Genomic DNA, 26,864 nt, shown 5'->3' on the forward strand with positions numbered 1-26,864 from the left:
TTCATACTAGGCTATCTGCCCTAGGGCATTTATAAGCCTAGCCAGAATGTGTTTGGCTTTCGCCACCCATTTTAAATTTATTTTGCTATGCCCTTTTTCGAGGTTAGTATACTGTGCCTCTGTCTAACAGTGACACAGAAGTGATACCCGGGGTAAACCTACGATCTCCCATCCACTCATCAAGATTCCTCTTGAAGAGAGTCAATGAGGGACTCTGCCTAACCTGGACTGGGATTTTATTCCAGAGTGAAGGGAGCCTCTGGGTTATGAATCTGTCCCTCCAGCATGTCCTATTTATTTCAGTGCTGAGGTTCAAGTCTCTCGAGCGTAGCTCGATGGGATTTGGATTTTCTGAGGTGCAGCATGTCCATTAATTCCGGGTTGGACATGGCTTTATCGTCAGGCACAGATCGCCTCTGAACAGGAGGTATGCCACTGAGTAGAGCTGGAGTTTCTTTAACCGGGCAGCATATGGCATCTGTTTAAGCCCTTTGATCCTCTTGGTGAGGTACTTTTGGGGTCTTTCCAGTTGCTGCAGGTGTCTGGTAAGGTACATCCCAAAAGGGCATTGTACTCAATTATGGGCCTGATGAGGGATGAGTAAAGAGGCACGATGACCTCCCCTGATCTAGATGTGAATCCCTTCATGATTAGGTGGGCTATATAAAATGTTTTTCTAACCACTTTGGCCACGTGGTTGTCAAATAAGAGATTGCTATCAACTTGGGTCCCCAGGTCCCTAATTACTTCTTCTGTACTTAATGGATTACCACCTATATGGTAATTTGTGGGCACTTTGTTTTGCCAAAGGGGATGACTATACACTTTTGGCATTTAGCTTGAGGCCATGGCTCTGGCACCAGTTGTCTGTTTCTATGAGGCCCTTTTGGAGGATGCTTGTGTCGGCTGGAGAGCCGATTATGGCCAGTTTGCAGTCATCTGTGAACTTGGTCAGCCACAGTCCTTCCGTGTTGGCCTGTACCTCCGAGAAATATATACCGAACAAGAGAGGTCCCAGGACTGAGCCTTGTGGGACACCACTTGTAACTGGTTTGGAGTCTGACATGGCTCCAGCAATTCTAACCATGTGGGTTCTGTCCTTGAGCCAGTTTGCAATCCATCTAGTGACATAGGGGTTTATATTTAAGCTGGTGAGCTTATCTATAATAACCGAGTGGGGTATTGTATCAAAGGCTTTTGCGAGGTCCAGGTAGGCTGTGTGGACCACCTTCCCTCGTCAATGGCCTTGGTGACTGTTTCAAAGAAATCAACCAGGTTTAAGAGGCAGGATCTACCCTTAACAAAGCCGAACTGGGTAGGATCCAGTGTCTGTAGGTCCCCAATATCTTTATTTATGAGGTCCATGATGATCCTTTCCATAGCTTTGCAGACCAAGCTAGTCAGGCTTATGGGGCGATAGTTTCCAGGATCCGTTGAGGCACCACCTTTATGGAGAGGGACCACTGTTGCTGTCGCCACTCTTTGGGCACATATCCTGTAGTAAGGCTGAGATTGAACAGTAGTTTTATGTTTGGGTTTAGCTCTTCTTGGAGTTCATGTAGGATGCAGCCCGGGACACTGTCTGGTCCCATTGATGCTGTGTTTTTTGCTTTGGAGAGGGCGGCTCTTACCTGAGCATCTGAGATGTCAGGGGGGCAGCACTCTGCTGGGATAGATATTTGCCCTTTTGGTGGGGAGGGGAGTTTGCGCTGAACCTGTCAGCTAGGATGTTGGCAATGTCTGTGGGTTCAGTGTATTTTTTGTCATTTTGGACTAATTCTGAGCATATCTGGGAATTACCACCCAGGTTCCTAACATAACTAAAGAAAGCCTTGTGATTATCCTTAGTGTCCTGTGCAATTTTTCTCTCGAAGCTGGCCTTAGACAATTTTATGAGTGCCTGTAGTGTTTTGCTAATACTGATCAGTGATGCCTTCCCTTTTTGGGATTTTGCTCTATCATTTAGTAGCTTCCTCCTTCTATTGTATAGTTTGTTTATGGCTGGGGTCCACCAGACAGGACGTCTGCCTTTGGAGGATTGGGTCTTGGTTTTATTTGGGATCGCATGATCCATGCATTCCTGAAGGTGTTCATAGAATGCATTTATAAAGGATTCTGCGGTCTGGGCCATATTTTCCACAGGCCCGGGGGCTTTGAAGGATTTCACCTCGGTTTTGAGGAGTGTGAAATTTGCTTTAGAGAAGTTTTTCACTGTGGTTTTCTGGGCAGGGGGTGGGGTCGGGATTGAATATCCAGTGAGATTAGTTTATGGTCTGATCTTACCAGTGAGGGATACACTCTTGGTCTGGAGCATAGAGTCCCCATGTTGATGATGATCAGGTCCAGTATGTTTTCCCCTCTTGTGGGAGTGGTAACAAGTTGTTCCATAGCATTTCAGTTTATAAATTCTAGGAACCTTTGGACTAGGGTGTTGGAGCTAGAGTAATGCTCCCAGTCTATGTTTGGGTAGTTGAAGTCACCCAATATAATGGTGTTTGGAGAGACCTTCATATTTTCCAGTGTTCTCAGAAAGGCCGAGTGGGGTTCCTGGGTTTGGGAGGGTGGTCTGTAGCAGGCTATAAACTGGAAGGCAGTTTTACCCACTGTTAGTTGCACATGGATAGTCTCTGATGCTTCGTGCTTTGCCACCAACCTGGAGGTGTGGGTATCTTTGATGAATATCGATACTCCCCCTCCTTTTGTGGTTCGGTCCAAGTTTTGGGGCCGAAAAGCATGGTATGAGGTATAACCTGGTAGTGCTGGGGTGCTCTCGGGAGCCCTGAACCAGGTTTCTGTTACTGCACAGATATCGATGTTCTCCATGCTAAGGAGAGTTTCGAGTGTGTGCATTGTATATGCAAGCAAAAAAGCACCATCTGCCATAAAACATCAAGTGGTTCCTTCTTTGGTTATGATTCATCTTTTGTCATTCATCACACTAATATCATCTCCAAGACAGAGGAAAACATGTATATTTTTATAGTCTTAACCCTGAAAGATCCTTTTTCTAAAAGGCTGAACTGGTCTTAATTTCATGGAAACATTTATGCACTTCCTATAAGTGTTTGCATTATGTTATTTATTTTTCTGCTGATTTCCTTTTCTCAATGTATAGAGTACTAGACAAGTTGATAATACCAGTCAAAGAAGTGATACAAATAGAATTTCATTTGTAAGGTGTAGTAAGTTAATTGCAGAGTGAAGGATGGAGTCAGAAGAAGGCAGGAACTAGCAGGCTGTACACTGCATAAGACAGCTGTTTGAATAGACTAGCCATTTTTATCCGTTTATATTCTACTCTTGTTAGAAAAAAGTGAAGGGCAATAAGTGTCACTAACATTTCTGTGAGCACAAGGATACTTGAGGTAGTGTTAAAGGCAGACAAGAGAAAGGCTTTGGCAGTATTTATGTATTTAAATCAACGCAAAGTCTATCAACTCCTTACTCATTGACATAAATCTGCTGAGTACCACTGTACTCAAAAACAAACAAAAAACCTGTCTGAGTACCACTGTACTCAAAAACAAACAAAAAAACCGTCTGAGTACCACTGTACTCAAAAACAAACAAAAAACCTGTCTGAGTACCACTGTACTCAAAAACAAACAAAAAACCTGTTTGAGTACCACTGTACTCAAAAACAAACAACAAAACTGTCTGAGTACCACTGTACTCAAAAACAAACAAAAAACCTGTCTGAGTACCACTGTACTCAAAAACAAACAAAAAACCTGTTAAAAGCGCTTTTGCAGGGAAAACTAGCACCCTTGCATTGCCACGTATCCAGCTCTCCCATAGACCCACATCTTTGTGTGTGTGTGTGTGTGTGTGTGTGTGTGTGTGTGTGTGTGTGTGTGTGTGTGTGTGTGTATACATACACATACATATGAACCCTAGTTCACTGAACCTTGACCTTCAGGATAAAGGGAAAACCTTCCTTACCTCCATAAATCAATGACCTTGCACTTAACATTATTAATATATAAGATGAGAAAGAAATCAATCCATTTACATTTACAAATGTGGAGATGTCTTTTTCAATTCAAAGCTGTGCTCCTGCTTAGAGATTAGACTATTTAGAGAAATGGGGTACATGGGGAAAACATAAACAGGATGAAAACATTTTAATGTATACAGTCTATATATGAGGCAGGAAGTGCAAAACAGGAGAAGTAGGTCTTTATCGATGCAGTGGCTTCGGAGTAATATAACTGACAAATGGTAAAACAGGAAGCACTGTGAGCCATCAGACAAACAAGAGAAATGTACCTCATTCCACAATGGATAGAATACAGACCACCATATCAATGTGGCAAAAAAGAATAAAGGAAACCATATGCTGCATTACAGAAAAAAAAGTGCACTGACCATTAGACAGAAGTAAAGAAAACTCATACCTTGCAAGAACATAGACAAACATACATCAACAGCACTTGACAATAGGAGAAGATGCAATAGGCAGTATAGTGAAAACAAATAGAGATAGGAAATCATATTTTTACAGCGCTGTCAAAACAAAACAAGGTACTGAAAAGAAAGGAAAAAACTTTCTGAAATGTCTAAAAGACCTGCTTAATCCCACTGGGGAAAATAAGTGGAATCTACTAGAATTTGCCTTAGAAACATTAAATAACTAAGTGGACAATTGGTAGCATAACTAAGTATCCTTGCTAACAAAAGGTGTGAGGAAAATGCATCAGCTAAAGTCTGCAAAGATACAGATAGGTTTCCTATGACTGGGATGCATACAAAATTAGAACAAACATTGCAGTGCTAATAAGCAGCCATATGAAGGGTGCTGGGATCTGAATGATTGGATAGGCAGCTTCAAAGTTACCCTGGGATTGACTGGTCTGGTCCTCTCAGAGAAAAGGGATATGGACTGAGGGTAGATACTGCAAGAGGTGGAAATGGTCAAGAGACCCATTTTGCCTTGAAAGTGCTATAAATGCTAGTTAAGGACAAAATGTACTTCATGCCTTCTAAGCTGTAAGCTGCCTCACAAAGTGAACACCTATCGGTCATCTCTGAATCCCAGCTCTTTTCCCCGTGAAAGTAGAATGCAAGACCAAGCAGTCTTAGTCATCTCTTTTCAAGGTGGACATTGAGCATTGTTCTTGTAAAACAAATTGCTTGGAATCACAAAACAAGCATCAGAAATTCAAATAAGTAAAGAAACTTTATATAAAGGTTGTATAACTTGTTTTCTGAGTGTGTATGGGTGAAGCCAGATTTTTTTTTTTGGGGGGGGGGGGTAGTTCACTGAGAAAGCAGACGATACAAGGTACAACCTTCCAAAGCAGGCAATGGGTGCATCATCATCAGAATAAAATAATGCGGGACTGATATAAAACAGATGTGTGTGTGTGTGTGTGTGTGTGTGTGTGTGTGTGTGTGTGTGTGTGTGTGTGTGTGTGTGTCGGAGGTGAACATTAGAAAGCAGGCTGTTGGTTAACTTTAGTCAGCTGATTACAGACTAGGCAGGGAATTGATCAGATTGGACAGAGCAGACATATCTACCACCATGCTTGGACATGAAGATAATTTGGTTCTTTTTGTTTTTAACTGGTCGACAAACTTTGGCCTTCCTCATACTTCTCATTGCCGATGACTCTCGTTTGACAAAGATCAGTATTTAATGCAAATCATAGCCTCAGTCAAACCACAGGATTCACAGTTTGCGATCTTTTAATAACTCTGTAGCATTCCATTCTGCAGAACAAATGAACAATCCTATTGAGTCTGCTACTAATATTACTTTAATTGGATCCAGAGGCAATCTAGGCGTTTAATATTTCTCAATGATATCTTTATCTGTCTAAGCATCCATCTCTGTGGTTACAATGCTCTCTGTTGCAATTCATGTTCTAATTCAAAATTCATTCAGTGACAGCTTTCAGATGTATTAAACAAAGCATATACAATAACTGTAATACACACATCATTTTAGCACAGCAGCAGATGGAGTTTAGAATGACACTGACAATATGAAGCATAAAATATGGATTCAATAGTAAAGGTAAAATATACTTAAAATAACTATTTGCACTCCAACATGTCTGATTTGAAATTTCTTTATTAGTTTCAAGATGAATTCTGATTGCAATGCCATTACACAAAACATGTTCTAGGTACTGTCTTCTTAATTACTCAAGATGAACCCAAGGAAGGAAAACTGGGTCATGTTAAATGAATTGGAATGGGATGGAAATTAAAAGAACAAACTGCATCAATTTTGTGTTGAAAGCCCTTCTTGATGACGAGAATAAAAACGGATGTTTTGTGGCACAAATCACACAGCATTTAGAGCTTGCTATGAGAAGTGTGAGTGTGTGTGTGTGTGTGTGTGTGTGTGTGTGTGTGTGTGTGTGTGTGTGTGTGTGTGTGTGTGTGTGTGTGTGTGTGTGTTCTACTGCTTGTCTATAATAGTAGCTCAAAATACAGCATCTCTACATATTCAAAAGTTAATGAGACGTTTACAGGAAGTGTAAATAAATACATCTGAAATGGGTGTGCCTCATTTGGGAAAACTCAAAACTGTTTTGTGTTTACTCAGGCATGTCAAACCCTTAAAAGTAAGAATGATTTAGGAAGTGACTGGTGCAAAGATGCCTAATATACATGTAATCTTCTTTAAGAGGGCAAGAGATTAAATCAAACAAAAAATGAATTAAGGGGTTTACAAATCAACAAGTCAACCATCAGATTTTTAGCCTCTGCTCAGCAGATTTCTCGTCAGTTCCTGCCATGAAGTTTTTGAGAAATGTCCCGAAGGCAGGGAACAAAGCGAGCAAAACTGATTACAGCCACACTCACCGCCTTTCTATCTAAACTCTGTTTGGCTTCCTAATGAGCTCACTAAAAACCTAATTCATCTCCCATAACCCTTTCAACCCTCCTTGAAATTCACCATTATGGAAATTACGAATGAAACATTTACAGGCTGTGTTCAAATTACTGCTTCTTTGACAAACAGGTCTCTGACCCTCATGAGGAATACAATAGAGGTATGTCCGGTATGGAACCTCTCAGGCCATGGTCTATACAGCACAGTGCTGTAGGAAGGCCGAGAATGCTTTTGTTCTCATGGTCCCAATGACTTCTACATTAACAATTTTAGACATACGAATACTAGAATCTTGCAAGAAGTCCACAGATTTGATAGTACTGAGTACAAACTGCAAATGAGAAGGGGAGAAATTAGTTGTTCTGATGACAAAACAGCTGAAACCAAGTAATATGAATTCCCTGCCAGTTCACAAGGAAACTCCCTCAGTTCCTCATTATACGAAATAGGAATGATCCTCACGGCACCTAAGCTGTAACTGGAAGATTACTGCATTGATGGATCTTTGGTTTAAAATGCAGCTGTTTTATTCTGCTTTAGTAATTAATTCTTTTTTCAATACCATATTGATTAAGCGTAGCCCCTGATAAAGTTCAAACTGAGAGGAATCTCTCGCGGTTTCCCCCAGTTGCTCGGGAGACTCGATAAAAACTTCCTAACATTCCACCTGCCTCCACCGAGTGTTGATCCAGTGAACAGTGCAGTTTTTTTCTCATAAATTAGTCAGGCCATGTGGAGCTGTGTTAGCTGATCATTGCTTTTGTCTCTCTGCTTGCTGACTTGCTTTTCTCTTTCGCTGTCCTTTGTGCTGTCACATACAAAGTCGGCGTACAGCTGCCACTCTGAGTCTGAACCAAGGTAGAGAACAATTCATACAAACTACATTTTTTTCTTTATTTTATACAGCTGCAACTCCCGGATCAATGCCAAACTGAATAATGCCTCCTGAGACCCAACTAGCAGAGAAATCAGTTCTCAAGCATGCATACAGTATTATGGTGCCAAAAGAAAAATCAGACTCTTTTTTTTTTTTCCTTACGTAAGACCTCTCCACCTATAAGTTCTCATGGGATTCACTACCTACTGGCCTCTTTTCTGTACAGAACTACTGAATCCTAAACATCATTTAGGAGAATGCTATGTTCACAACAGCAGTTTTAAAAGGAATAACTCAACAGAACAAGTGTCAAGGGACATCTACTGACAACAAATGTAGCAATCACTACAAGAATACATCAATGGTCATGGAAAATACACTGCTGTTTTGTACTGCTTTCAATAGGGCTGTTCTGAAACAGTACTTAGTCATGCAGTTTCAAATCTCTTGTTTTAACTTTTTCACTAACCTAAGAATGAATGAATTAATAATCTGCTTAGTACATCCAACTGTTAAGCTTCTGGCTAGAATATTTTTATCTTTCACTCTAGAAACAACAGTTCTGAGAAACCTGAAATCCCATAACATGGTGACTTACTTATTTTACCATAAAATGGTTCATTGCAAAGCACCTGCAGCCTTTCCACAAGAATGTGAATTTAACATTATGTTGTTATAATATATCCAAAAATATCTCAGGAAGGCAGTTGACATGCAGGCAAAAAGATTTTGTATTACTCTGCTTAAAAGTGTCTATCTATATAAAACACAAGGTTTCCAAAAATCAAGGAACATGTCCCCTCAAGAGGTTTACGTGTATTCAATTAAGTAAAAAAAAAACAAAAAACTAATTTAAGTGACATAAATTAGGTCTTTTAGTATAGCAAATACCACCGTTAATCTTCAAGGAAGTGACCTCTCTCTATCTATGCTTTAGACATGCATGTTTCATACTGAAAACTTTTTAGGATGTTTAAAAGAAAAAAAGAGCAGGCAACAGATACGAAAGGTACAATTTAATTACAAATTAGCTGCACTTTCAAGTGCTTTTTTTTTTATGTTAATGATTCTTAGTGTGCATTTCAAACATCCTTCAGGCCACAGAGGATTGTTAGCTGTATTCTCCCATCTTCAGAGCATTCTTTTGCAGGTCAAGAGGTCATCATTCACAGATGTCTCCAGTAGACATTCAGTTGTCAAAAGGCTGCATCCTGGGATATGTATATCCCACTGTTAACAATGTACTCCCCTTGTGGTGAGACACACACATACAGACTGCATCTTAAAATGCATTAATCTCTACATCGGAAGAATTTACTTTTCATTGTAGTAGTTGCAGTCTAAAATGCACTATTAATTTATTTTCCTTGAAATTTGCTTTTTGTATCAAGTTGCTCAGCACTACTGCTACACGCACACTAACAGATACACAGTTTCTTTATCAAGTGTGTCCCCCTTTGGAACAAATGGCACAATTACAAACATGAACTGTCACTATAGTTACAATATTCCTGGCACAGAGGTAACTGTGGTATCTGGGTTATGATATTATCATGTATGAGTCAAGAAGAAATTATTTACATTTCTAGAAGGCATGCTAGGACACTGGAAATAGTTAAATATTTCTAGTTCTTTTAATGTATTACTTTTTATTCTCAGAAAATAAAGCCCTTCTTTCCTACACGCATTTTTTATTTGAGTTTTAGCAACAGTGATCCAATTTGTGAGAAAAAAAAAAGATTCTATCTACACTGCATATTACAGTGCTACGCACTGGTCCAAGAAGCACAGTCCTCCAGCAAGGCCTTTCTTCATGGAAGCAGAGCAAATGCAAAAGGAACTAGTCTACCAACAGAAGAATGTTGCACGATTATAATGAATACTGCTGCTAAACAGTAAGGAAGTGAGGTGCTGATTGGGTTTATGGCTAATTGAGGAAGGAGCTTTTCAATGAAACCTGACTGATCAGCTGCTCCCATCATATGAGTTCAGTGACTAAAATTATTTAATTTACACCAAGGGTGTGAGATCTCGGAGTAAGTTATATTAATTATGAGGAGAGAGGTGTAGGGCACATGTTCCCCCACTTCACTCACTCAGGTTATTACTTTTGTACCCATATAATGGAATGTGCTTGTTCAGTCAGGTTGCTTTGAAAAACTCGGCAACTGCATAAAGTATATTGGTCTGTTATCCATCCAGTCAAGATGACAGATTTATTCTATTGTTTCTTCCACTTCTTCCAAGTTAAGTATTAATGTACGAGCTCTAGACATCATAGCTTGTACATTTCAGCAAGAAACCCATTACCTCAAGTAAGATTTAAACCTAGGTATCCAAAGTGTACTGACAGCTGTGTAAATATGTCAAAATCTAAATTGTTTTTGCAGAGTATTAGGCTCTCCTGCACTCCTGTGTGGGAGTTTTTCCCTCACCCACAGCACTTACTTTATATATACTCACTATCAGGTTATTCCAGTTCAGAGAAGGTGTGACCATTCCTTAAATAAGAAAACAACAGTTGTTTTTTCTCCACTACCTTTCATTCTCAGACGTGGATTAATAACTACATTGTGACGCTAAATACATTGCCACAATGTGAACAAACAAAACTTTGAGCTGACATGTTGAAGCAAAGTGCAACTTCAGTGTTCAGTCCATGAGAAAATCAGGGTAAACCCCTTCTTCTCTTGCATTATGTCAGCAAACTCAAGGCATGCAGGGAAAGGGATAACAGCACCATGTGATAAGTGTCAGCATCAAGTTATCGCCTAATAGGTCATGTGATACATTTCAGCATTCATTCTGGAAGTACTGCAAGTCTGTGAACTCCTTCTACCAGACCTTCTTGCATCTAAGCAGAGATGGTACCAGCCTAAATGTTTTTCATCACACTATTCCACAGATAGTCATGGCATTGATTATGACATAATTTGGTCTAACCCATTCCTAATTCCGTGACATGAAGAAACAAATTACTAAGAAAACATACCTCATGCACCCCTAAAATACACACAGTTTTCCTTTAGTTTCTGATATGCTCTGCAATTTGTATTATTGAGTATGGCATAAAAATCTTAAAAGGATTGTTTCACATTCAATTTGGTGTGTGTGTGTGTGTGTGTGTGTGTATATATACGTACGCACATGCATGCATGTCTGTGCACATTTTATCTGTGCATGACTGAAAATTTTCAGTAAACTGAGTTGAAGCAGGTAGAGGATAGACACAGAAAGCCTCACTCTGCCACTTAATTTCTCTCACAGGCTACTTTATACTTCTTTCCACAGGAATGTTTTTCAAAAATCAAAGAACACATCTTTCATGAACCCTACAGAGAATACATGAGTTATTTTTGTGTACAAGAAGTCAGCAGACCGATTTAACTTGTCATAATTAACATCATTACACATGGCCATCAATACACAAATCAACAAATTCTGTATTATTTCACAGAAACTGACCCACTTATTCTATTTCCTTACCTACTGGATAAGCTACAAATCTTACTTAATCAACAGCGTACTTTTATTTCTCTAGATTAGTAAACTGTTATTATGTATACAGAGGTTTACTATCACATTGTCGAAGTGCAAAACAAACCCAGCCACATCTGCGAATCAGACATGCGAAGTGCAGCATATAGATGAGGACAAAATGTCAAAGTGCACACACCAACATATTCGAATTCGCACTTTTGACATTCTTTTAAGCAAGTCACTAGTGCACACTGTGCAATGCCATCTTTTTTCAGGGGGCTACACTCCCTGCACCCCCCCACCCCTTGCAAATAATATATTCCAACTCCGAGATCGCACTACAGTGGGGAAAAGGGTAATTTCCCGATCCCCTCTGTAATGTGATCTGGATTCATAATGTCAAAGACAGGTGTGCAAATGCACTGTGGCATTCACGATTCTGAACACTCTCACTGGTGCAGTTTAGACAAAATGGAAATCGTCCAACTGTTGTTCGACATTCCCATTTTTGTCAAACCAGTACTCATCAATATGATAGTAAACCGTGTACAGAACAGCCCTCGACTGAACCTGGAAAAGGTGAATGAGGATCAGTGCACTATGTAGGTTAATCAATCAATCAATCAATCCATCTCACTTAATAACTGATACATACATTGGTGAAGTCTGTCACTGCTTTGATGCAACAACCTCATTGGAAAAAACGAAGCAGTTATTCACTGACTTTCTTAGTATCTTCAAGTTCTATCCTATTTTCTGTTTCTAATACATTCCTCATTTTGAAAGATGCTACCCAATTAAATTCTGGAATACTCTGACGTACTTAAATTAAATTATTCTTTCATAAAGGATGATAATATTAAACTTTTCTTCTTTATATCCAGCAGGTTCCCTCCTCTGTTACATCTTTATAGAAACATGTTCTCCAGAACTCTATGCACTAGTCACTGAGGAATCTTTTCGACTGTCCATAAAGATGAATCTCATCTCATTTTCTACTAGTAATGCCTCATCCTGTGTCTTTTGGTATTCTACTAAACTGTCTTGGTGATTTCTCATACTGCTGTCTTACTTTGGCATCTTCTGATATTGCCAATCCCTTTTGATTTTTGTTGTTTCTGTTCTTAATGATGCTTCCCTTGCAAATGTACACTTTTTTCACAGAAGCAGTATTATTATTCTATATTTGTGGTGTATTTAAGATGCCATATTTTTATCCTTTCAACATTCATGTTTGTGCCAACCCCCAATTAATACATTTGTAGAGGTTCTCTGGTTCGATTCTCAGCTGGGGTGCCTTCTGTGTGATGTCTTCATGTCCTCCCTGTGGTCGCATGGGTTTCTTCCGGGTGCTCCGGTTTCCTCCCACATCACAAAGACATGCTGTAGGTAGATTGGACACTCTAAATTGGCCCTAGATGAGAGTGTGTGCATGTGTGTGCCTTCTGTGGAAGGTTGGGCGCCGGGCTGGCAACTCGACACTGTAAAACTCCACTGCCAATCATGAGCGGACAGGTGATCTGCTGTGGTGACCCCTAACTGGCAAAAAGCCAAAAGAAGAAGAAGAAGATTATCAACAAAGAGGCATATTTTTTTTCCTCTAGACTGTGGCACTTATGCAAACAAATTGGAAAAAAAAAATAATCCCGATATTTACCCTTATAGTACTGCTTCTGTAACCATCCTGTCATCTGAGTGAACTCCAGTTACTGTGATTTTCTATCATTTTTGTTTTATCTATACTACCATGTCATAATTCATTGCGAACAAATCACATTTAATAACTCCCCTATTCTGCAGTACCACATTAAATGCATCTGTAATATCTTAAGCTACACCCAGAGCTTGTTTGCTTGTTGCTTGCTCTCTCGTTTACTGCCTTAGCTACATAGTCAAAGAGTGCAGCTATGACTGACATCATCATCGTCTATGAATCCATGTTGTCTTGGGTTAAGGTCCTCACTGGCTTCCAATGAAATATTCAAACACATTTTTCTTCCAGCAATGGTTGCATGACTTTCCCTAAGACTGAGATCGAACTAATAGCTTGATAATCATTATTACTCCCTTCTACTGTTCTTCACAGAATTACACCTTCCCTCTTTTAGTCTTTGGTTACCTTACTTTCCTACGAAGACTTGCTGAAATGGATAGCTACTATGTGCATTGTTATTTTCCTTAGTTCTCTAAGAATTCTAGCATGATCCTGTTAAGGCGATGTAGCCCTTTAGTTTTTAGAGCTCTTTCATAACATTTTATTTTGTAAAAATATTGGAATCAACTCTCAAATCTCTGCTGAGACGATGTGACCCTCCATTTCTTTTGAGGTTACAGCACTAAAGCATTCATTTGTAGTTGTCTTATTTCATTATTTGTTTCTCTCACCGTCTTCCATTTTACTAAGCTTCACTGTCCCTTCTTTTGTCTTTGTTTTTTCATCTATGTTTAAAATTATTAACAGAAAAAAATCTTTGTTGACATGTGTGTGCGTCATGTGATGCCTCATGTTAGTAAACAGTAGTACTATTTAAATACAGGAAAATTTACAAGGACTACAGAAATTCAAGGCATGTGATTGGCTACTGAGGCATACCCACAATGATATTATACAACAATATGACATGTTTAGGTCAGACACACAGTAGGATACTCTCAAGTTGTGCTTATTATAGTGTGTTGACATCAGATTGGAACAAAACACGAGGCTTTGTTTCATGTTTACACCCAATCCATGAATGGTGCCATTACAAATATGACCTATTGGTATAACTCTCAAATCATATGCCTATGGCATTTGAGAGAAATGCCCCAAATTAGAAACACTTACAAATAAAGGTACTAACTACTCAAGTCAATATCCAATATTAGGAGGGACAGAGCAAAAGTTTGAGGCAAAATTAGGGGTGTCCCTACAAATTAGGGACAGTCGAGTGGCACACTTATCAGTATTGACTATCTCTGACATCAACTTCATATCAACCACAGTTTTATTCAAGGCATTTTCAATGAAAAAGGTACTCAGTCAGAACACTTTCAGAATACCAGCCCATATCCCACACTATCTATAACTAATGTACCTTGCTCAGACCTGCAGGCTATAACTTGGCTGACGCTACACTGTGACCTTTAATGTATGGCTGTTTTCAGAATTAAACACTGAACTGAAATTCATCTGGAGTGCTCTTACATGAGACTACCTTCAAATCAGGGTGCATCCTGTCAGTGTTAAAATAAAATTTTATGCCCCAAAATAGTTTCTATAATAAACATTGTTTATTAAGTATATCACAGCAACTGTTTTTAAACAAACAGTATCTTGTCAGATCCCAGATGAAGGGCTTATGCAGTGAGAAAGTAAGATTCTTTTTAATCACTTGGTGCACATGACAATCTGATATTATTTTGTTTTCTTTTCTGAGTTGTCTGTTGAAATACTGCATTAGATGCATTTCAGACCACTTAAGCTTCATTTGGAGCTCTGTACCTTGATCACTGGAGTTGACTTAAGCTCATAGAAGTATTTACTCTGGAAATGATTACTTACCACAGTAAATATCTTATTAGAGAGCTGCAGTACCTTGTTATATTTAGGCTTGTTTTGTCCATCTCTGTCTCATTTCTTTAAACAGGATCTATCAAATGTTGTGTTTTACTAATGATCTCCCTTACTTCGTGATTTTGTTTGGTGTCATATTCCATGAAAACAGTACTGCATGTACGATACACTTATAAATGCAGGTCTACTCAGTCCTTAGGTTAAAGCAAAGTAGCTGAAATTACAACTGCCACTCTCAAATGGCAGTTTGATGTTAAATCCTGGATGGATCTGCATCATGCTGTTTGGTTATCGTCTAAAGTTCGATCCTGTTTGGAGCCCCCACTCCTTATCCTGTTATCATGGTTCTCTGCTCAGTGTAGCCCACACATTTAAGTACAGTGGTGTCACAGTATCATTTCCTGAACTGCTACTCTCAAGTTACGCCTATCAGTCACTCGTTAATTGCCTAGTTAGGTATGACCCCATAGTGCTAGATAAAGCTGTACAAGGAAAGCTCATGTTACGCTTGCAGAAAGTACAGCCACGTACATGCATTGACCAGGATATTCAGACTATGAATCAGCTGAGAGTTTTGGTAAAAAAACAAGAATAATTAAGAGAGAAAAGGTGTTTCTGTGTTTGCTTTGTGTGTGTTTCAAATACAGCCATCGACAAACATAATTGCATACTTGCATAGAAACAACACATACTTATTTATTTTTATTTATACTTAGTTGACTGTGTTATTCCCACTAGCCTAGTGGTCTCTTTTCAGTGGAAACACAAGGTGGTATTTATACTACTAGAGAAAATTTGTCCAGATTATTGGGGAACTTCCCCTACTCTTTTCCACAGGTGCTGTTAGATCTTTTGCATCCACCTGAGCTACCACCAGCTCAAGCAGTTGGGACTTTGGTTTATCATCTCATCCAAAGGATGACATCAACCCAAGAGCAGTTTACGATAACATTGTGTAACAGTCCAGTCTCATGTTCTGGCTTTTTCAATATGCTCTGCTGTTTTCTATAGTACCATACAGATAAGCTTATTACTAGAAAGGTCCCCTACAAATCTGTACGAATCAGAGATGTATGCTGGAGAGGTATTCAGAACATATGCTGCACTGCAGTGTTATCAATCCAGCTACTTTGTGTGGGATTGGAACCCACAACCTTCTGCACCAAAGGCAAATATGCTACTTGTTGCAACTGACATCAAACTAAAGGCAACATATCTCTGATGATAGCAGAAATTAATGGAAAATCATCTTGTACTCTAATGCTATCCGAGGAATGATTTTTTTTCCAGAAATTAACTTACTGTTGTGTTTTTCTATGTCACTGACTAGGGAAAGGGATAAATTGTATGAAATAGTAATTACTATTCAGAAATGTACCCATGGCAGCACTATAACAGAGCAGTGCTTAGCGCTGGAAACACCTTTACATAGATGTCCTTCTTATGGAAGCAGGAGGAATCATGAGGGTAGTGCATAGACTCGCAATGTTCAACCATACATGCTAACCCCAAGACTGCCTCTAACTTCAATCCTACATCTTGTCTTAGAAAAGCCGTTTCCATAGTGCTATCACTACAGAAGACACTTACAGCACATGTACACAACAATAAATCTATCCCCTTCCTATCTACTTACTCTGACCCTAACTCATAAACATTTACATACACATTCACACTCCAGTGCTGAAACTTTTAGTATATCTAAAAGCTGTGGCATTAAAACCTCAAAGCTACAGTTACCTTACACACATGTACTCAACCTTCCTTCTTTCGACATGTGCAATATTCAATGATGACATCACTACACAAATTTCCCATGCAGTTTACTCTTCTAAACAACTGAAGATTCAACAGAGTGAATGACATCCATGCCAATATCTGGGTCTACATTAACTTATCCAAAACTCCTGTGAATGAATGGCATTACATCGAATACGCCATTCATCGATATCTGCTCTTGTGGGGGGCTGCGCCCACCCCCCACTAATTATATATACCATCTCTTAGATCGCACTACAGTGAGGAAAGGGAAAATTTCCTGATCTTCCCTGTATCACAATCTCACTAAGAACAGTTTGGTGAATGGCATGCTCGATGTAAGAACACTGAAATACTATTCAGGCATGACCAAAGGGCAACTTCAGGTGCACTCTCCAGTCCAGCTGGTGAATCTGGGTATCCTGAGGCAATGTTACAACTGCCTCAGGTACACAGACAACCCTCTCCTCCTACCACAAAACACTAACATATGCGAGAGATGCAATTATACAGCCAAACTGGAAGCCAAGCTGTCTCCACCCAAGACTGGAACAGACAGTCAAGAGGAGAAGGTTAACACTTGCACTACAGCTCCAGCCGCACACAGACCTACTAAAACAGCACTGGCAAAACATACACATAAATACACAAAATCATACTCGGAGGCTCTAAATAAAAACCTGCAAACGCATCAGAGACCTCCAAAGCAGACACCCAAACAACCTGCACTTCCCGTCACAAACCAGACAACACATAAAACACAAAATCAGTATGCTGCACAATCACATCCCTTAAGGTGAAATAACATACCGAACACACTAGTAATAGGTGACTCTATAGTCAGGCACACTGACGTCCCACTCCCTAGGCTGGACAAGCAGAAGGTTACTGTTAGCTGAATCTGCCACATAACACAAGCACTCAGGTCACTCCAGAACAAGTACAAATATGACTTTGTCATTGTTCATGTTGGTGTGAATGACCCTGAGACTTACCTCCCTGGACTACATGAAAAGAGACATGGAAGAGCTCTTTGATCATGTAGCCCAGGCTGGTATGACCCTGACCCTGAGTAGCATCCTGCCCTCACCAAGAATGATACCTCAGTATAAAGAAAAAATTATAGATTTCAACAATTGGCTAAGCTTCTGGTGTCATTTAAAGGGGATCCAGTGTCTGTCAGCCTGGGACGACATGCTCGACAAGCCGCATTGCTTTGCAAGAGATGGCTTGCACCTGTCACCCCTAGGCTTTCGAATACTGGCCAAGGCTCTTGCTGCCCCCATAGCGCCTTTTTTAGGCAAGGCTCAAAAGTCAAACCCACCTCTGTAAACAGCACAATTAAGAAAAAACTGAGGGTTATGCTACTCAACGCCAGGAGTTTAAATCTCAAAATGCACGTGCTCGAAGCACTCCTCAGTATGGAGAACGTCGACATCTGTGCAGTAACTGAAACCTGGTTCAAGGCTCCAGATAGCACCCCAGCACTACCGGGCTACAACTCATACCACACGTTTCGGCCACAGAACATGGACCGAAACACAAAAGGAGGGGGGTGTATATCCATATTCATCAAGGATATCTACACCTCCAGGTTAGTGGTGCAGCATGATACCTCTGAGATCATCTATGTGTAACTAACATTGGGCAAATCTGCAATGCAAATTGTGGCCTGCTACAGATCACCCTCCATGACCCAGGACCACCACTCCACCTTTCTGGAGACACTGGAAAACATGAAGGTCCTACCAAACACCCTGATATTGGGCGATTTCAATTACCCTACCATTCACTGGGAAAACTACTTGAGTACAAATTCCCAGGCCCAGCGCTTCCTTGAATTCATTAACTCAAATGCCCTGGATCATCTGGTTAACTCCCCTACCAGAGGTGAAAACATATTGGACCTGGTCATCACCAACATGGGCGAGAGGTGTTCCACACCAAAGGTCAACCCATCACTGGTTAGATCAGACCATAAACTAATCACTCTGGATGTCCACACCCCACCACCACCCCCAACTAAGGAAACCACAGTAAAAAACTTTTCTAAAGCAAACTTCACCTTGCTTAAGACAGAGTTGGTAAGTTTCACAGCCCCCACACTAAAGGATAATGCTGCCCAAGATGCAGAAACATTTCAAATGCACTCTATGAGCGCCTACAAGTATGCATGGATCATGCCATCCCTGGCAAAACCAAGACTCACTCCTCTAAGAGAAGGAAACCAGTTTGGTGGACCCCTGCAGTAAACAGGCTATACAATAGAAGGAGGAAACAAGTTCAGAAAAAAAGCAAATCCCAAAAAGGAAAGACATCCCTGATCAGTATCAGTAAGAAACTGAGGTCCCTCATGAAATCATCCAAGGCTAACTTCGAAAGAAAAATAGCCAAGGATTCAAAAGATAACCACAAAGCCTTCTTTGGCTATGTTAAGAATCTAAGTGGCAACTCGCAGATATGCACTGAACTAGTGCAAAATAGCACAAAATATACTGAACCTACTGATATTGCCAACATCCTGGCGGATAGATTCAGTGCAAACTTCACCCCCCTCACACCTCCAAAAGAGCCCACAACAATACTGGAAAAGTGTAGAGTCCCAAAAATCACAGACGCACAGGTGAAAACAGCCCTTTCAAAAGCCAAAAACACAGCGTCAATGGGACCAGATGGTGTCCCAGGCTGTGTCTTGCACGAACTACAGAACGAACTAACCCCCCACCTAAACACACTGTTCAACTTCAGCCTCTCCACAGGCTACGTGCCCATAGAATGGTGCACAGCAATGGTTATTCCTCTCCACAAAGGAGGGGCCACAACTGACCCTGGTAACTATCGCCCCATAAGCCTGACTAGTCTGGTCTGCAAGGCAATGGAGCGCATCATCATGGAACTCATTAACAAAGACATTGGGAACCTACAAACACTTGACCTGACCCAGTTCGGCTTTGTTAAGGGCAGATCATGCCTACTAAACCTGGTTGACTTATTCAAAACAGTCACCAAGGCTATAGATGAGGGAAAGGTGGTTCACACAGCCTACCTTGACCTCGCCAAGGCTTTCGATACCATTCCCCACTCGGGTATTACAGAAAAACACACCAGCCTGAACATAAATCCCTATGTCACGAGATGGGTTGCCAACTGGCTTACAAACAGAACTCACACGGTAAGAATAGCAGGCTCCAGGTCCAACTCTAAACCAGTCACAAGTGGTGTTCCGCAAGGCTCGGTCCTGGGACCCCTACTGTTTGGCATATACTTCTCAGAGGTACAGGCAAACACAGGAGGACTATGGCTGGCCAAGTTCACTGATGACTGCAAACTGGGAGCCATATGACTCTCCAGCTGACACGGACATCCCCCAAAAGGGCCTTACTGAGACGGACACCTGATGTCAAAGTCATGGCCTCAAGCTAAATGCCAAAAAATGCATAGTCATCCTGTTTGGGAAAAACAAAACACCCACGAATTACCACATAGGTGGCAGCCCCCTTAATACAGAAGAGGTAATAAGAGATCTGGGGACCCAGGTAGATAGTAATCTCGCCTTTGACAATCATATTGCCAAAGTAGTTAGGAAATCCTTCTATGTGGCCCATCTAATTACTAAAGGGTTCACATATAGAAATAATGAGGTTATAGTGCCCCTCTCCTTGTCACTCATTAGACCCATCATAGAGTACAGTGCCCCATTTGGGATGTACCTCACAAGACACTTCCAACAGCTGGAAAGACCAAAAAAGTACCTCACCAAGAGGATTACTGGTCTCAAACATATGTCCTATGCAGCCCGACTGAAAAAACTCCGGCTGTACTCATTGGCATATTGCTTACTCAGAAGTGATCTCTGCCTGAGTTACAAAGCCATGTCCAACTCAGAATTGATGGACATGCTCCATCTAAAAAAATCCAAGTCACTGCAAGCCACGAGCTCTAGTGAGCTAAACTTCACCACTACAATAAACAGAACATGCTGGAGGGATAGATTCATCACAGAGACTCCCCATGCTTTGGAACAAAATTCCTATCTACATTAGGCAGAGCCCCACACTAACACTCTTCAAGAGAAACCTTGATGAGTAGATGGGTAACAGAAAATACACCCCTGGGATCACTTCATTGGCTCTGCTTGACAGAGGATCAGTTAATTAATCAATGGGGCGGCGAAAGCTGACACACTCTGGCTAGGCTTATAAATGCCCTTGGGCAGATAGCCTAGTACCTACCTATGAACCTATGAAAATGCCATTCGCTGAACAGTCTTTTCAATAATTTAATAGGGAACCCCAATATCTATATATCTTTATCTATCTAGCTATCTATCTGTATACACAATGCTAAAGATTACTTATTTTCTTCATTCCAGAGAACTATAATATTTATGCACATAAACAACTACGATTGTGATGCTTTTAGAATTGTACTTTCTCTGTTTCTTACAGTAAACAATATATTAATGTTGCACATATTAGGCACTGACTTTCATTTGTCTCCTGATAGTAAAAGGTGTAAATTTCTAAGTTTATAATTTATAGCGTAGTACTAAGCTAACTGCCCTTGTGGACCATTTTAAGCCTAGCCACTTGTCCCATTTGAGAATCAAACCCTATCCCTTGTGTCTGTAAGGTAAACACCTTAGCCATTATGCCAACCCTCAACCCCTGTTGATCTTGAATTCTTCCCTGACACCAGCACTGGTATACCAAGCAACTCATGTCAATTTGGACTGAACTCAGATAACCTGAGTTCCTAAAGACTTCCTAGCCAAAAGCTGGTTCTGCTCTTGCTCAACACCAAAATAAACTACATCCCTAAATTTGAACAAATACCTGCTCGTACCTTACATCTCCTTACTTTCCCTTCTTCACTCACTTCCTGACTTCTACTAATTTCTGTCCTTCCTGGCTTTCTATCGAAATATACCACAAGTCTGCTTTTCTCTCAATTTGTATTGAAATTCTTGTTTGTATTATAGCAACCTACTTTTAATTTCTCTATAAACTGGCTAAAATTTCTCTGAATATTAAATCATTTTCAAATAACTTGCATCTATTATTAAATAATGTTTTCATATTATGTCTAACTTGATATAATTCTTTAAAAATAATTTTGTACTATTTTTAAAGACTAACATTTATTGTTCTTATAATGTTTTGTAATATTTTGGAGCTTTTCTCCCCAGGCCTCTGTTGAAAATGGGCTCCTACCCAGTCTGACTTTCCAAGTAATCAAATGTCAATAAATAAATAAATACATAACCTCAAACTGTAATAGAGTTGTAATTATATATATATACTGATTCTGAGATCACAGAAACCCCAGGGAAGGTGGGCATATTCCCCTTCCCCAGAGTTCTTACTTTATCGAACAGCTATCGACCATAGGCAGTGCCAACCAAAATGAGTTGACAATACTCAGGTTGATCTAAGTCATGATCACCCTAACTAATGGAAACCATATATTGTTTTTAAGTAAACTGTTGCTCCCATTCTGGCTTAGCTTGTTGCTGAATGTAGTCCTCAGATGATGCTACTTATCTGGTTAACAAATCATACATACATACATACATACATAAATAGAATATCTAAATAATAAAAGAAAATGAACAAATAATTCATCTGCAAAGTAAAAATGCATTTTAAAAATGAATGAAGTGCATACGTAACCCCCATACACATCCATGAGCCCTTCACAATATTATTTGGTAACTGCATTGACAAAGTCTGCAGAATGACTATGAATCAGAACCTGTTTCTAAACAAAGTCCTACCTTTCTACATTATTTAAAGCACAGGTGAAACATGAGACTCATCTACTACTCTAACTTCCTTCATTAAAGATATTGCACAGCTTTTCTGGCCTCATAGCATATGGCATAGAAATGAGTTATAAACCAGTAGAAGAGTTTACACAAATCCCCGGAGGAAGAATTAGCTGCAGTCATTAGATTAGGTCTCCAACCAATGCTGTGCAAGGTGATATCATATTTGCTTGGAATATACCTAATTACAATTCATTACATTGCAGACCTAGTCTCTGTGCACAGTAAACATATTGTCGTAGAAACGCTGGAAGCAGGGCTTTGCATATTTGCAAGGTTGCTGCAAATGTTGATTTTGTCTTGTTGAGTATAACACATTTCCTCCAAGCAGAGCTTGCATTTGTAAATATGAAATTATCCTTGCTGACTCACAATCTCCCTCTCTCTGCAGGGCAATTAGAAAATGAAAGAGTTGTTTATGATAACATGGTGTAACAGTCCAGTCTCATGTTCTGGGTTTTTCAATATCTTCTGCTGTTTCGCTAGTATCACACAGACAAGCTTATTACTAGTAAGGTCCCCTGCAATTCTATAAGAATCACAGCTGTATGCTGGAGAGGTATTCAGAAGGATCAGAACTATTAAATACAACAGAAGGTGCTGAGCAGAGGCAATTATGAAACGTGTATGGTGAAATAACAAACAGCACATTAGCTATTAACTTGGAAAGGTATCTGACAAGCAAATAGTGGGTATTGAGATACTCAAGTTCATAGTGCACTGCTATGTAGTATTTGAATCATACTTCTGTTTAGGTCTGGTCTTAAGATTAGTGTATCTTAGTTCTGCCTAAGTATTCTGTATATTTAATACTGAATATGATAGCAACAGACAGCATGTGCATGGCCAAATGCATGCATCTGTGTGAGTGTGTGAGCGCATGTATGCACATGTTCATGTGCATACAAGTGTGTGTGTGTGTTTCTATGTGTACATATGTACAGGCTTGCATGTGCATATATGCAAGTGTGTACTTGCATGTGTGTGTTCAAGTTGATATATGCACGTTGCATGTGTGCACGCACATATAGGCACGTGTGCATGCATACAGATATTTTTATGTACTCACATGCATGTACCTATGCATATGTTCAAGTATTCGCATGTATGTATATCTATGAAACTTTTGCACTTGATCTAGGCCTGCCTTAATATTTCCATTCCAGCAAATCTGTACATAGCATTAAGCTAAGATTACAACAGATTAATAGCGATAATTGACCAGTGGGAAAAGATGCTGATAGGCTAGCAACACACTGAGATAAACCCAACTGGTGGGAGCCTTGTTTCATCATTCTGTTATGTTGACAGGAGACAACCTCATAGAACATAGATTATTGCAGATCTCAATCAGCCAACTTCAACAAGAGTGACATAAGTATTTCAACACAGTCTGTTACCAATGCCTCTACTCAATCAAAAATATGTTGCAAAGTAAAACAAGTAAGCCTCTGAACCCAAATTTCATAATTAGTTAAACTAGATGTGGATTCTCCAACAAACAAGGAAGTGATCCCTTAAAACCCTTAATCCCCCCCAGCAGTAACACAAGAATCAAAAATGTATAATTTGTATTGCTATTATAGACTGGTTTGCATTGCTCTTCGCTGTGAATATTACCTATCCAGCTTCTTCTCGGACCAGAATGAGATGATGACGAGGAACTGTATTCCTGTTATCACAACCCAGTGCCCCTTTAGCCATTGCTTCTGTGAAAGTATACAAAGTCCTGCATCCTGCACCACAATTTAATAGCTCCATTCTCTCTCCACTACTTATAGCACAAATGTATCACCATCCCATTTTTCAGAGTATGGTGGTCACCACTAAGGCAAAGACAAATCTTCAGTGAGATGTGTTACAGTACAGGTAAATATATACCTGAATAGTAATTTCACAGAATACAACCAAAAATACAAAAGACACCCTCCCCTTAAAACAGCAGGAGCAACCTAAACAAAAATGACTAAACCTATGTGGAGTGCTACAGACTATATCAAACAAACTAAATCAGTCTAGCTCTGAAACAATTACTATTCAGAAAAAAAGGTTATTGTTAAACATTGCACAGTTTCAGCATAAGGATATATGTTTAGAAGAAAATGGAGTTTTTGGCAGACATTTATCAAAACTACATTTGTAAAAGTAAGGTATGCTGAATTACATTCTCCTTCACAACTGCCTTTTTTTCTTAGCTTCTAACAAAGCTATTAGTAGAAATCTGCTCTTTGAAAATTATTGTTTTTTTTTAGTTACCTTTGTGAGAGGTCATATACACAGAGCATGCATCTCTCTTGATTTTCTGGCATACAATGGCTCCTATCATGTCCATGTCAGTAGGTACATTGCACTCTATAGGGAGGTCCATCCTTCCATTACTGACAGCTGGTGAGGCAGTATGTGGGGCATATACCAGTGCAGTGGTATGGAGTGGCATTAGGCTGACATGCAGTTCCATAAGGGCCCACCTAATATACTCTGCCACCATTTATTTCTGAAAATCTTTTTGTTGAAAGACGCACAACATCACTCTTGTCTCTGCCAGTATACTCCTATTTTCCAGGTCAACCCTTCTCAATAAAGTGGTCAAAAAATCACTCTGTAATCCTCTGCCAGTCCTCTGACTTTCCAATCCCATTGCCAAACTCCAGTCACCATTGGACTGGTTAGACATCCAGTCCCCAAGCCAATAAGCCAGTTGTTCTCTAAGTATTATATGACATTTTTTTTGCCTCCTGAACCATTTCTCTCAAGAAACATTCAATATAAACAATAAAATGGCTAATATTATTTTTGTCTCTGCATTTTACAGACATAGTTATCACATATGATGCATCTAAGATGATCGTTAGGCTTCTTTAATTTCTGGCTCGGTCTGGCATTGTACGTCTGTCATTTTTGTCAAAATGTCTTATGATTCCATATTAGTCTGAAATATCCACAGTCCTCCAACATGGTTTACAAACATACAATTGAGATGTGCTGCTTGAAAAACATAACAAGAGAAGCCAGTGCAATAACATTTATACTTCTTGTTCAGGGAAGACATTGTACAGTAATTTTTCATTTCTGCCCTACCCAAATTAATTAGAAGGCACCTACATTATGAACGGGGTCCTATTTTAGTCCCTGAACTGCAGCTGTACCTTCATGTACAGATGCTAACTTCCTAACTGTTTTTGAAGTCTGCATCAAATGCATTCAAATATATATATATTTATTTATAAAAGGGAAGATGCCACTTGTAGAATTTTCTACCTATATTCCTATATTTACATTTGGATTTTAATATAGTGCTTTATCACAAAACACTTTACAAAAGAGATGAAATTTAAACCAGTAGATGTTAAAAGTTAGAACAAAAACAACTAAGTGCATATAAATAATAGTTTGCCCAGTCACTAGTCAGACTAAACTTTTTTTTTTCTTTTTACTGAGTATTCTTTTTTTAACAAAGTATTTACTTTTATTACATATTATTTCCTTTAGAATGTTAGGATTTTTTTCAGTTAAAACAGGTGTCACAGTTTTTTCCCCCAGCAAAAGTCAGTTTTCACTTTTAATTATGTATGATTTCCCTTTCATGCATTGCAGCACAACACCAGTACCGGGACACAATAACAGCATAAAGGCATTGGAATAAAGGTTAATTACAGGACAGTAACGAACATAGAGAGCAATAATCTGCTTCATAGAAATGTAGGGCTGATTCAGTTCAACAGGCATACCCCAAACTAATAGTCAGCAGATGACATCATATCGGGGTATAACAGGCATTCTCCAATCTAATCATAAGCAGATGACAACATATTGAGGTACACTAATCCTAAGCAGATGACAGCATATTGAGGTACAACAGGCATACCCCAAGCTAATCGTCAGCAGATGACATCATATTGCGGTACAACAGGCATACCTCAATCTAATCATGACATCATATCGAGGTATAACAGGCATTCTCCAATCTAATCATAAGTAGATGACATCATATTGAGGTACACTAATCCTAAGCAGATGATATCATATTGAGGTACAACAGGCATACCCCAATCTAATTGTAAGCAGATGATATCATATTGTGGTACAACAGGCGTACCTCAATCTAATCATAAGCAGATGACATCACATCAAGGTACAGCTGCCATATAGGAAGTCACACAACTGACACCTCAAGACAATGGTGGCTAAATGATTTTTATAGTCTTCAGGAAGTGAATAATGCACAAGGCAGGCAGCAGAGCTATTATTAGCATTATTTGTTAGATAAGTCAATGTTTCAGATATTAAGATTGTTTTAATATAATTTTTTATATGGACACCACACATTTTAAATCACAAATGTTCACTGCTGATACAGCAGGTCTATATGCTAGCTAAAACACTTCTGAGTAAACTCTGACTACTTTCTAAATAAAGAATTAAAAAAATGCAGAATGGGACTGTATGTCTGAGGAGTTCACTGTAAACAGCTGCAGGCTGTCACACGTGGTTCCAAAAAAGACATGAAGAATTAAAAAAA

At 39.5% G+C, this 26,864-nt stretch overlaps 1 protein-coding gene across 13 annotated transcripts in view; it reads right to left on the reverse strand.

Annotated features, from left to right (window-relative positions):
• MEIS2 (Meis homeobox 2) overlaps positions 1-26,864 on the reverse strand; it is a 325,597-nt gene that overhangs the window by 224,081 nt on the left and 74,652 nt on the right. The window lies entirely within an intron of this gene.

The sequence above is a fragment of the Protopterus annectens genome, chromosome 1.part1 (assembly GCF_019279795.1).
Source record: "Protopterus annectens isolate FY-2018-M chromosome 1.part1, PAN1.0, whole genome shotgun sequence".
Taxonomy (NCBI): Eukaryota; Metazoa; Chordata; order Ceratodontiformes; family Protopteridae; genus Protopterus; species Protopterus annectens.